Source organism: Jaculus jaculus, chromosome 10 (genome assembly GCF_020740685.1).
Source record: "Jaculus jaculus isolate mJacJac1 chromosome 10, mJacJac1.mat.Y.cur, whole genome shotgun sequence".
NCBI classification, from domain to species: Eukaryota; Metazoa; Chordata; class Mammalia; order Rodentia; family Dipodidae; genus Jaculus; species Jaculus jaculus.
The window spans coordinates 76,496,031-76,508,382 of record NC_059111.1 but is presented as its reverse complement, the minus strand read 5'-3'; positions in this window follow the sequence as shown (position 1 = coordinate 76,508,382).

Sequence of the window (12,352 nt, the reverse complement as noted above, 5' to 3'; positions counted from 1 at the left end):
ATATTGTTCTTTAGGTTTATCCCATACACTTACTCCCTAGTAGTTTTGAAAACATGATACTATTTCATCTCTACTAACCCATAATTACAAACTAAAAAATCCTATTTTATAGCATATTAAATGTTGATGAATCTCTCAGGGACAGACTTACATTAACCTAGATCAAAAGAAACATGTAACTTACATTAATTTCCAATGAGAAATGCAACTATCACAGGTTGTGTCCTCTGAGGAGTACATTTGATCTTTACAGGTCAGCTTGTGATGGGTCTGGGATCAGAGTGAAGGCAGCTGGCTAAGTGACTCAGACATCTAATGTAGTGGGTAATGATACTTGCCTGTCCTCCTGACCTCCCTAAGGGCAGAATGTTCGTGGGCCATAAAACTAGAAGCATAGTGTATTCTGCCGTCCATGGTCTTTTGACAATGTCAGCATTGGCCAGTCAAATTCTTATTTGACTTTGTCTTACTTACCCATATGAGTATCTGATTTACTGGTGTTTTGCCTAAGCTAATAACCTTACCAAGGTTGCCTTTCATTGTCTATTTAATTGGCAAGACCTTTTTCTCTGTATTAGAGGTTGCTGTGGCGTGATCTGTTATGCTCCCACTCTGCTGCAGAGGGCAGTACAATTCTCCTTAGGGATATGAAGGTTCATTAAACTTATGCATTCTCCACATTATATCCATACATAAATGAGTACCTACTCATAGGCACTTTATTATTATCCACTCATATGATAGGAGATGAAGACCATGGAAACTTCAAAAGATGAAGTGTTCTTTAAGAGCCAATTTATAATTCATATCATTGTGTGAATGTGCTATATTTAAGTGTACTGGATATAAATCTTTTTTTTCTTGCTGCATGCTATTTTTACTAAAGTTATCCATACGTAACTAGTTCACCATACTGTTAGCAACACCAAAAGCCTTCCACTCTCACTAGTTTCCCTCCTTGATTCTCCCTGCCTCAAAAGCAGTTCCTTTCTCACAAGTTTTGCTGACTTGTTTGGTACAAGTTGATTTTCTAGAAAATGTGATTAACCTATTGCTTTTGGTCTATCAGTTTTATGTATTATCAGTTAATTTCCAAGACCAAATGATTGGCAGCTAACTCTTTCCAAAACTCACTCCCATAATCCATTTGCCAAAGCCCAAATTATAAATTTACTTAAAACCTGATGAAATATTATTTTCAGTTTAATTGTGTGGTTTCCTAGTGAGCTTTGTAGATGACAAAGATGTGCCACAATGACAAATAGATACCCTAAAATTGTTTCTAATAAGAAGATAAGTTAAGGGCTGGAGGGATGGCTTAGTGGTTAAGCGCTTGCCTGTGAAGCCTAAGGATTCCGGTTTGAGGCTCGATTCCCCAGGACCCACATTAGCCAGATGCACAAGGGGGAGGCACACGCGTCTGGAGTTCGTTTGCAGTGGCTGGAGGCCCTGGTGCACCCATCCTCTCTCTCCCTCTCTCTCCCTCTTCCTTTCCCTCTGCCTCTCCCTCCCTTCCTCCCTCTCTCTCTCTCTCTCTCTCTCTCTCTCTCTCTCTCTCTCTCTCTCTCTCTCTCTCTCTCCCTCCCTCCTTCTCTGTCTGTCACTCTCAACTAAATAAACAAAAAAAAAGAAGATAAATTAAATAGTGATTAATTTCCTTTACCATTCAAGGTTTGTTTTCCTTGGAGTTATGAATTAGCCTACCTTCTTGTTTAAACTCATTTTTATCTATTTGTAATTGATTCAATGATCATCGTCATCAAATTATCCACCTTCTTTCTGATGATTTTAGAGCACATCAGCATCAGGTAATTTCATCATCTGGGTGGAAGTCAACCTTCTACAGTAGAGTTTGGTTTTTGAGACAGAGCAGACATATATTGCATTTGAATTTTGGCCTAATTCCTTGTCTTGTACAACATACATGTTTATTTCTATATGTCTGAAGATATCTTCTTGCTTGGAGGTTATTTTCTTTCAGAAATATATATAGATATATATATGGTGTGCCATGGCCGCTTACCATTGCAAATAAACTCTAGATGCATGCACCACTTTGTGCATCTGAGTTTAACTTAGTACTGGGATATTTAATCCAGCAGATCGGTTTTTCAGGTAAGTGCCTTTAACTGCTGACCTATCTACTCAGCCACCTTTCAGAATGTTTGAAGTAATTATAGCTCTAGTAATGAATGTGAAGAAGATCCATTCTAGTGTTTGATCTTTTTCTCGGCTACAGCCCAAGTTATAGTATCTGCTTTGCCAAATATATTTTATCTTAATTGCATTTTGGAATTCTTTGGAGTTTCCTCTGAACAGTTTTCATTGGAAACTCCCATTATGGAACTAGGCATTCTTGGTGGAGCCATACTTCCTTGGTTTCTTGTGGATTTGCTTGGTGTTGAGGTTTAGATGGGAGATAATCCCTTTCTCTTGCCTAGAATGTGTTGACAGCAGCTCCACTGGGGTCTGTGTTGAGTTCCCTGGTACTTTGTTCTGGGAGAGGCGTGGGCGGGTGAGGCATGCACAGGTCTGGACAGAGCCTAAGGGTGAGCCTCCTGTCTCCTGCCTTGACCAGGGTGAGAATGGGCAGGAAGTGCTGGGCACAGATGGGAGCTGGACTGGTTGAGCACAGGGAAAGCATTTTCCTACGTCATTTGGCCTAATCTAGTCTAGGTCCTGTTTTTAAGATTTCTATTTAATAAGGCCAACCTAGGACTAGATCTAGGGTTAATAATTCTCAAAATTGACTTGTGATCTTCCTGCTTCCAATGCTCTATGAATCATAAGGTTTCCAATATGGCTTGGGAAAAATGGCACTATTCCTATCCCTGTGTGAGACACCCTCTTCTAAATCATTTCAGTTGGTTATTTCTCTTGACTTTGGTATTTTTCTCACACAAGTGTCTTAATCAATACCTGCTGAAAACTTCAAGAGGGAAATCTTTAGCTAATTCTTTCTGAGAACACTGTCTTGAAGAGTGTGGAATCTAGGTCTATAAAATTAATTTTGTTCCCTCATTTTAGTAAATCAGCTTGTCTTTTTTGGAGTTTACTTTTTTATACCACAGCCTGGAAAGCTGGAATAATCATTGTGCTTACCTTTTTACCTTTTTTGTTTTTTCTTGAGCATTTCCTGTCTTAAGGATTACGTTCATTGTGGAATGATACCCATTCTCTTGCAAACTGATCATATATATATATACACATATATGTGTGTGTGTGTGTATATATATATATATACACATACATACATATGTCATCTATCTATCTATCTATCTATCTATCTATCTATCTATCTATCTATCTAATCTATCTATCCATCTATTTATATATCATTTATCACATCTTTTGTCTGTTTTTATTTTCAGGGTTCCAGTTAGTAGGATAAATTTGGCTCCTATTTCCTTAACTTAGTTTACAACACCAAGTCAATTTGCATATTTAACAATTATAATGCTATTTTTGTCTTACTAAAGATTTCAACATCTTAGCAACGGTCATACAGTGATCTTTAGGAGCTATTAATGATAATTTCGTTCAAAGTAGAAAGAGTACAGTATAATACTTCCAAATAGATACAGCTTAGCATATGGTTTATTATATGAAAAGAGGCGTAAAAACAACAAAGGAATATCTTATTCTTGAATAAATATTATTTTGATTAGCATAGGACTTTAAGTTTTCTGCTTATCCTTAATATTCTTATTTACAAAATAATGGTATTAATTAAAACATTACACTGTCTTAACAATGTGACAATCATTTCAATGTTTGCCTTGTACTTTTAAAATCAACATTACATGCAATTACACAATTCCCTTAAAATTTAATTTCATAAAATATTTGTCACAGGGCTGATGTGATAGCTTAGCAGTTAAGGTGCTTGCCTACAATTCCTAAGGAGCCAGGTTCAATTCCCCTGTACCCACATAAACCAGGTGCTCAAGGTGGTGCATGTGTCTGGAGTTTGTTTGCAGTGGCTAGAGGCCCTGTCACATTCATTCTTTCTCCCTTTCAACTAAAAATAAACAAAATATAAAAAAATTGTTACAAGTGTTTTTCCAGTATGTAGCTTATAGATGTTTATTATATCACTTGATATCACTTATATGTTTCACAAAAATGTCCATAATTTGAAAACATTAAGAGTTCTGATAGATTATATAATCATAATATAAATATTAGAACATATTTGTATTGTTAATTAACTTGGAATTACTTAGATATCTGTTTATGTATTTATTTTCCTATCTCCTGTGATTTTCTCCATAATTCAATAAGGATTGAATTAAAGATGAAATAGCATGAAACAGTATTAGAGAAAGGAAAATTTAATGACATTCTTATGATATTAATTCTAAATTGTGGGGCCCATTGCTTTTAAAAGCATAACTTCAAACATAATACCAAATTTGTTTTAAATGTAACTATAGAATTACTGAGAGGAATCTTTTCCCATTTATATCAAAGATGAAAGATGATTTGTGATAATGCATAGGCTATTTTCCTGTCATCATAATTGGACTTATTCACTCAACTGAATTAACAACAGAGGGATGATCAGGGAGCCTGCCCGTTGAGATCTAACCACATATATAACTAGAGATAAAATTTGTAGATTGCATTTTATACTGTCAAAATACTTTTGCTTTCATAAAATGCCATGTGCATTTATATTTTCATATGAATATAGTATTATATGATCATGGAATACTTTTACTCTAATTTAGAAAACTAGGAGCAAGATTTTGACTTAGTAAGATTTATTTAAGACTTTATTTGTTTACATTAATGCTAGTGGCAGAAATCTATCAAATCTAGTTTAGGGATTCATTCCGTGAATGTGACAGATCTGAATAGCTATGCTGACTCCAATAATAAAGCTGCCAGGTAAAATACAAGATATTTAGCTGCATTTGAAATTCAAATGAACAATAAATAAGTTTTTGGCATGTGTGTGTTTCATGTAATATTTGAAACATACTTTGACTAAAATATTCATTTTAAAGAATTTTAAATTAACATATATATAGACATCCTATAGTTTTGTTCATTAACTCTGGATCCCTATCATTTATCAGGCACAAATGGAAGGTTAATCTCCCTTATTCATTGACCACCTTAGCCCCAATTCCAATCTCCAATTAATAATTTCCATTTGTCTAGTTTATCTGGGAAAATTCTGTCTCTAGAATTTGATTTTTATTCCATTTATCTATAATTATTTGACTCACTTCATTTTTCTAACCTTCATACTTCATGTTCTTATTTCTTTCTTTATTCAATGTACAACGTCTGCCTCATGACAGTATAGAATTATTACTTTGGGCCATATGCTTGGACTAAAAGAGCTTTTTACTTCTTTCACCATTTGTCAGTTGTAACTTTCAATAATCACCCTTATTTCAGCTATAGTTTTCTACCAAATGGGAACAATAATGTGAGGACATGCCACATAATGTTACAGTGATGATTATCAATTTATTGTAAAGTGTGTAGAATTGCTCCTTCCTATTTCACAATTTTCACTCAGGGTTAGCTTTTGTCATCATCCTCACTATCACTATCATCATTGCCAATATTGTGACCATACTTCCAAATCACAAATCAGACATATTTAGATCTCACTGTACCCTGTATATGTACACATAGAAAAAGAGGAATTTACTTGTGGTTATTAAGTACCAACCTCAACCTCAAATTGGCCATCAATGCTGCCCAGAAACCCAGAAATATGCCAAGGATTCATTCTGCCTCCTTTCCCCATCTTCTCTTACCAGCCTCAGTCATCCCTCATACTGTCTCATTGTGCTTCTTCAAGGAAATTTAGTTAGCAAAGAACTTACAGAGACTCATAACCCAGTTTTCCTGTCTGTGAGTCAGCCTCCCACAGACTTCCTTTCTTCTTTATAGTTTATTTATTATTGACTTTGGAGGGAGAGAGAGAATGAGAATATAAGAATATATGTGTCAAGGCCTCTTGCTACTGCAAATGAACTCCATATGCATTTGCCACTTTGTGCATCTGGCTTTACATGGGTACTGAGGAATTGAACTTGGGCCATCAGGATTTGCAAGCAAGTCCCTTTAGCCACTGAGAAATCTATGCAACTCTTTTAAGTCTAAATCACTCTTGGATGTCTTTGCCTTGACTGATCGCCTCTTGTGCATCACATCTAATCCTCCCATGTATGTTGAACATCAGCTTAGCTACGCTGAAGTTAACAGGTCTCAAAGCTATGTGCCTGACATCACTACCTCTAACCATTCAATTCTAAATTCCCCTGACTTCTCAATACTTCTCAGTGGAAATTAGTCTGGAAAAAGAAAACCTCTGACCTAATCAAATATTTTGCATCTGACCTGAGGAAATCATAAATGGGCCTGTAGATCGTACCCCATAGTCTGAGACCCCGTAGCTGCAAGGTATATGAAATTATCAAGATTTAGACTATCTCTTTTGTTGCCATTGCTGTTGTTGTTGAGAAAGTAACTGACATACATGACCTTGAGAATCCCAGAAATTGAATGTCTAACTTTTAAATTCTCTTTCCTAAGAAGAGACAATGCTTCATAGTTATCATTCCAAACTTAACTTCTTCCTCCTTAAGCAAGGAGCTCAATAGTATTTAATTTATTTAATGACCTCAGGAATGTAAGATACATATCAAAAGTTGTACTTCAACTTCTAAGTGCATATTGATTGATTAGTAATTTCCCATGATATTTTTAGTAGGAATGACTCAATAATATTTTCTTAAATATTTAGATTTGTTATTTCATGTAAATTCATTGACCTTTTTCTTCTATTCTTTGCAAGTAAAGGTTTATTACTTTTAATATTTTTTGAGAATTAGATATGGTTTATATTTAACCTGTTTGCATAAATGCGTATAGTTCTTTCAAATTTGAATATAGCTTGCTTAATATGGTTTTAAAAATGAAATACCCTTATTTTTATTTAAATCTTTAAGTACTATGTCCAAGTTTAAAAATTTATGTTTTAGTATGCCATTGTCTCACAAAAACTTGATGTTCAATATTTTTAATGATTTGTTCCATCTATAAACCTATTCACATTTGTGATAACCTTCACTTACACTAGATATGATTTTTTCAAAAACTTTGGTCTTCTGTTTGTAGAGTGTGAGACATCTATTATTAATGTAATATTGGTGTTTTCCCCCTGAATTGTCTTGAGAGAATAATGTTCTCCACTTAGAAAAAAAAGTCCTTTAGACTAGAGTATTCTTACAGAAAAAATCATTATGTCCACATATGTTCATAAGATACACTATTAAATTTAGTAGTCCTATCACATGTAAGCTTCAGATATTGTTGCTTTAATGCATTCCCTCACTACTTTGATAAAAGCCCTAAGATGCTGCCACTAGTTCTTTGATGATTTCCTCTGATGTTACAGTACCTCTTTTTTTCTTCCAAAAAAAAAATCTGTTTTGCATAAACATGAGAAGTCAAGGCAGTTTGAATTAATGAGTAAAGGGACTCAAGTTTTAGTAATGAAAGTACATTTATTTGTGATCAATTCTTCCACAAATTTCTGAATATAATGAAAATTTATGTTAGATTTCTAGAAAATATGAATGATCAGTTTTAAAAACAAATCCAAATATGTCATTCAAGTTTATAATTTTGAGGTTTATTCAGCAATGTCCTCATTGAAGTAATGAGATTTATTAATGGAATTTCAAAAGAGGAAAGTCATATTAACCTAGATATTGACTTATTCATTTTCCCTATCACTCTGGTGTTGCTTTTGAATGAGTTCTGCATTCTGTTGGATGACTATGGCAGTTTTATACATAGATTTATTTTCCAAATATTTTTATGACAATTACACTTAATAGAAAGCCACTGTGTACAATTTATTATATTCAGACTTAAGTTTAATATTCCTGTAGGTGTAAACTATTAGCCTGTTGGTTATAAACTCAAATTTGTCCATTTTAACTGTGAAATTGTCCTTTGAACATAACAGTTGTTCTTCAGAATTAAAAATTACTAGCCAATTAGCATTAACCAACCTTATTGTTGAGGTGGAATGCTGCCTCTCACACTAACTCTTTTTTTCAGTCTGTGATCAAAGTCCAGTGCACTGTGCACCCATGAGCCAAGAAACACTCGTCACTTCCTTTTCATAGGCAACGTAACCCTTCTAATGCTTATGCTATATTTTATATTGTTTAAAGCTAAGAATGTTCTTGTACCTCTATTCTAGGGAAGGATACCCTTCTACCTACACTCAGTGGTACCCATGGGGACTGCATTTTGCCCATTGTGCTAAAATGTCATTTTCACTTTTCCCTCTAGACTCTGTGAACTGATGATTTAAACATCTAAAATCTAGCATTGTCTGATATTTTCAACTGAGTTTTTCTTTAAAATTAAGGTTAGTAGTTCCACTATTGTCCCTTCTCTTTCACACCTGTTGTGCATCTTTAATACCAGATTGCAGCTTTGTGTCTGTAGCAGAAGGTGAGCAGTTGTAGGTCAGCATGTTGTATGAGAAAGGCATGTCTCTTCTTCTTTGTTTTGGGAAATGGCTGAAATTGCAGCACTGTCTTCGTGTTACCATAACCAATAGCTAAATTGCTTGCATGTGTGTAGAAGGTTGTATTTTTATGTGTTATTGTTTCAGAGATGTCATCTGAAATTCAGAGGGCATGATATGGAATGCAAAACTGGTGAAATTTTTTGTGTGTTTTTTAAAGCTCTGCTTGCTTTGCATTGAAACCACACAATAGAGCATAGCTTTCTTCATGATGAACAAGGTCTAGACACAGAAGAAAAGAATTATTTCTGAGCACACCATCATTTGACATAGATTTTCAGCTATACCATCAGGGTCACTGGTAATAGCCACCTCTTTTTTCTCTTGTTTAAAATGGGAATTTTTCAAAGGGCCAAATTTTCCAGTATTCATACTATCTAAAGGTTGTAACCTAATTTTTGTTTTGTTTTGTTTCTTAGATTGCTACATTCTATAACACACGCCAGGGAAACTTCCTGGTACTCAAAACATATGCCCCAAATTACTTGAAGCTGGAACCAATGTTTGGATAGAATGGTGCTGATATTCTTCTACAATAGTTGATATTCCTTTATATTTTGGGGTATTTTTTTCCATTTTCCTTTCTGGGCTTTTGTTACTTTTCCCCATTGTTTGACATCAGTGAATGAAAGGAAGCAGTATTACATGAGAAATATATATGCAAACTATGTTAAAAGGTAAGATTGCTCAAGCATTTCACAACCATGACGATACACATGTTTACTAACATTAGCAAGACACATTCATTCATTTACATTAGGAGGAGATACTTTGGTGAGCAAGTTTACTTGGTCCCTTGGAGATGGAGACTAGGAAAAAGTGGACTGTACAATGGGAAATTGAGGACTAGTTTTCCCTTGATGGAAACCTCTACTCATAACAACAGATTCCACTTGAAATTTCCTAAGCTTTGAGAGCACATGTTATTTATTTTGCTATTTAAACTCTTAAAATAAAAGGAAATACTCCAATGATAGTTCTGTATAATTTTTGTCATACAAATCACAAAACTCACAAATGTAGAAGTAAGTGTAAATCAGAGTCGCAGCATATCCCATGAATCCTACATGGTGACATGAGTCACAGGAAGTGATGTGGAAAGGGAAGGTAGCCAAGGCTTTGTGGATGTGTGAGCTGCTTGATTGCACCTTCTACATTCCATTTCTTACTTTTAGGCATCAGGCTTGACTATCATAGCAATGTATAATTCAAGATGCCTAAAACTGAAATCTAGGGAAAGAAAATAAAACATAGCCTATAATATGTAATCATTTTATAATTTGAATATATTTTTATAAAGTTTTATATTTATCATTCTATAAATCTCTTCTGATGTAAGTGAAAGGGTATTTTAGGATTATATTTTGTTGTATAAAAACTTGTTCATTGAAAGTATAAATCTAGCTCTACACATATCTTTTCACTTTGCAAACTATGATGTTTGAACAATTCATGTTGTATATGTCCTAATATTGTATCAATAAAAGCCAAACAAAAGACATGCTGTCAATGCAATCTGTGTCATAACATTTAGTGACATCTTCATTGATGTGATATTTTTCTTCTTTGTTTCCATACAATAAGTAAGCATGGAGCAAAAGGTTTCCAGACACTATTGACTTTAGTTACTAAGAACACTACAATCCCTAAAAACACACAAAGTTCTTGGTTTATTTCATCTTACTTTGTCCATCTCCCATCTAGATTTTTAATTTTTTTTGGCAAATTACCTCTCTCTTATTTGAGAAAAAGGGAATTTTCTTTTATTTGTCATGCTATGATTTGTCATGTTATTATTTTAATTAATGATATGAATAGAAAATTGTGAAGTGAGGCAAGAATTGCTCATTGAATCTGTGCAAAGGCATTTTTAGCCTCCAAAGAAATGAAAGAATCCCAAATTAGAAAACTAGAAAATATTTTCTCATATTTCTGTCTCTGATAGCATTATCCTTTTAAGATTCTCCTTTACAAATCACAGTATTGCTGTAATTATTATAGTTTATATGGGAACACTAGATTTTTCCTTTAGCAAAATCTGAATTTGTGAAATATTTGAAAGATGACAATTTTCTCCTTTAATGTCCCTTCTTTACTGTACATCTCTTTTCTGATCTCTTGCTCTAAAACTGCTTGTTTCATGAACCATGTTTGTTTGCTATATGACATTATAGAAAGTGCTAAGTTTTGGTATGAAATAATGATTCCCTATGAAAACTACATCTGTTAAAGCAGATGTTCATAACTTCTTGTCCTAATCAATTAATCCAATTATCTTTATTTAGCATAAGATTTAACGTTAATTTCTTTTTGAAGTAGGTATTGCTAATGACTGCTTTGGCAAGTAAATGATGAACAGAAGTGATGAATGTTTCTTCCTGTAGAAGCCTTAAGAACATGCTTATGGACCTATACATCATGTTTTCTACCCAAGCAGTGGTGGAATCATGTGGGAGATGGATCTTCTGGTCTCCTGGTTCCTTGCACAAATATGGAACAAAGCTCCCCACCAATCCACACTGGACATGTCATTTTTAAGTGTTTTGGGGAGTTGTTTGTTATGAAAGCACATCCTATCCTGTCCTGTCTGACAGACAGAAACTGTACAGTTGCAGCAGACTGTAGGAGATTTGTCATTTTCTAATCTCTTGGGAGCTTTAGTGTCAATCATGATAGATGCCATCTCATTTGGTACATCTCACATTACAACATAAAAAGATTCACTTTTATTTACCATGTTCATAATATTTTGTCACCTGAATGTAGAATGCACTGATTAGATGGACAACTCCATGAAATACCTTTGATTTCTCTATATAACCTTTACAATCTTAAGTTTGACTTCACTCCTTTAAGGTTACCTTACCATCCAATATAAATGCCTTTGGGAGGGAAGATATTTTGAATCTTATCAGTCATTTATATTTTAGTGAATAAGATATATAATGAATAATTAGAGTGTTTTCTAAAAATAGTTTTAGATAGCTGCAAAAATGAGGAGATAAGAGACCATGACACCTGTCTCAAAAAAGGACGGGGATAAAGAGGTTGCTTGTTAAACACTAATTTCACTTCAAAAATTTTAGATGGACTTTGTCTTTGTTTAATGCTCTAGTGCATGCCAAGATTAAAAATAAGCTCTAGAGAAATCTCAGCATCGTTGATGTTACAGAAAATTAATTTACATTAATGCCTTAGGGTTTCCAGAGACTTCTGTTTTTCAAAATTGAGTAGTTGGGGGCAGAAAACTTGGGAAAGTCATTTGTTAGTTTGGAATGGTTTTACCTTTTTTTTTTTTTTTTTAATAGCAACAACAAGTAGATATACTTCTACTGAAACTGATAAGAGGCTGATTAGTGGATTTTTCTTAAGTATACTCAGGTGGTAGGAAAACATTTAGAAGTGCAAAGGTGACATTATTGTAATGGTATCATGACCTACACCCATGAAAAGTGCTCTCTCCTGTGCTTGTGCCTAGAATACTTTGATGGGAAGGTCAATATAAAGCACATTAAGAGTTAGCTTTCCATTTAGACTTGTCTATGTGTGACAGGACTGTTTTCTTTTCTTTTTTTAAAGGCATGTTCTCACTCTAGCTAGGGCTGACCTGGAATTTACTCTGGAGTCCCATGCTGGCTTCACACACACACTGATCCTCCTACTTCAGCCTTCCAAGTTATGGAATTATAAATGTGCAATCAACACTGCTGGCTAGGACTGAATCTATGTAGTCATAGCAGGGCCGGGTTGTTGATTTGTCTCAATTTCCATATTTCC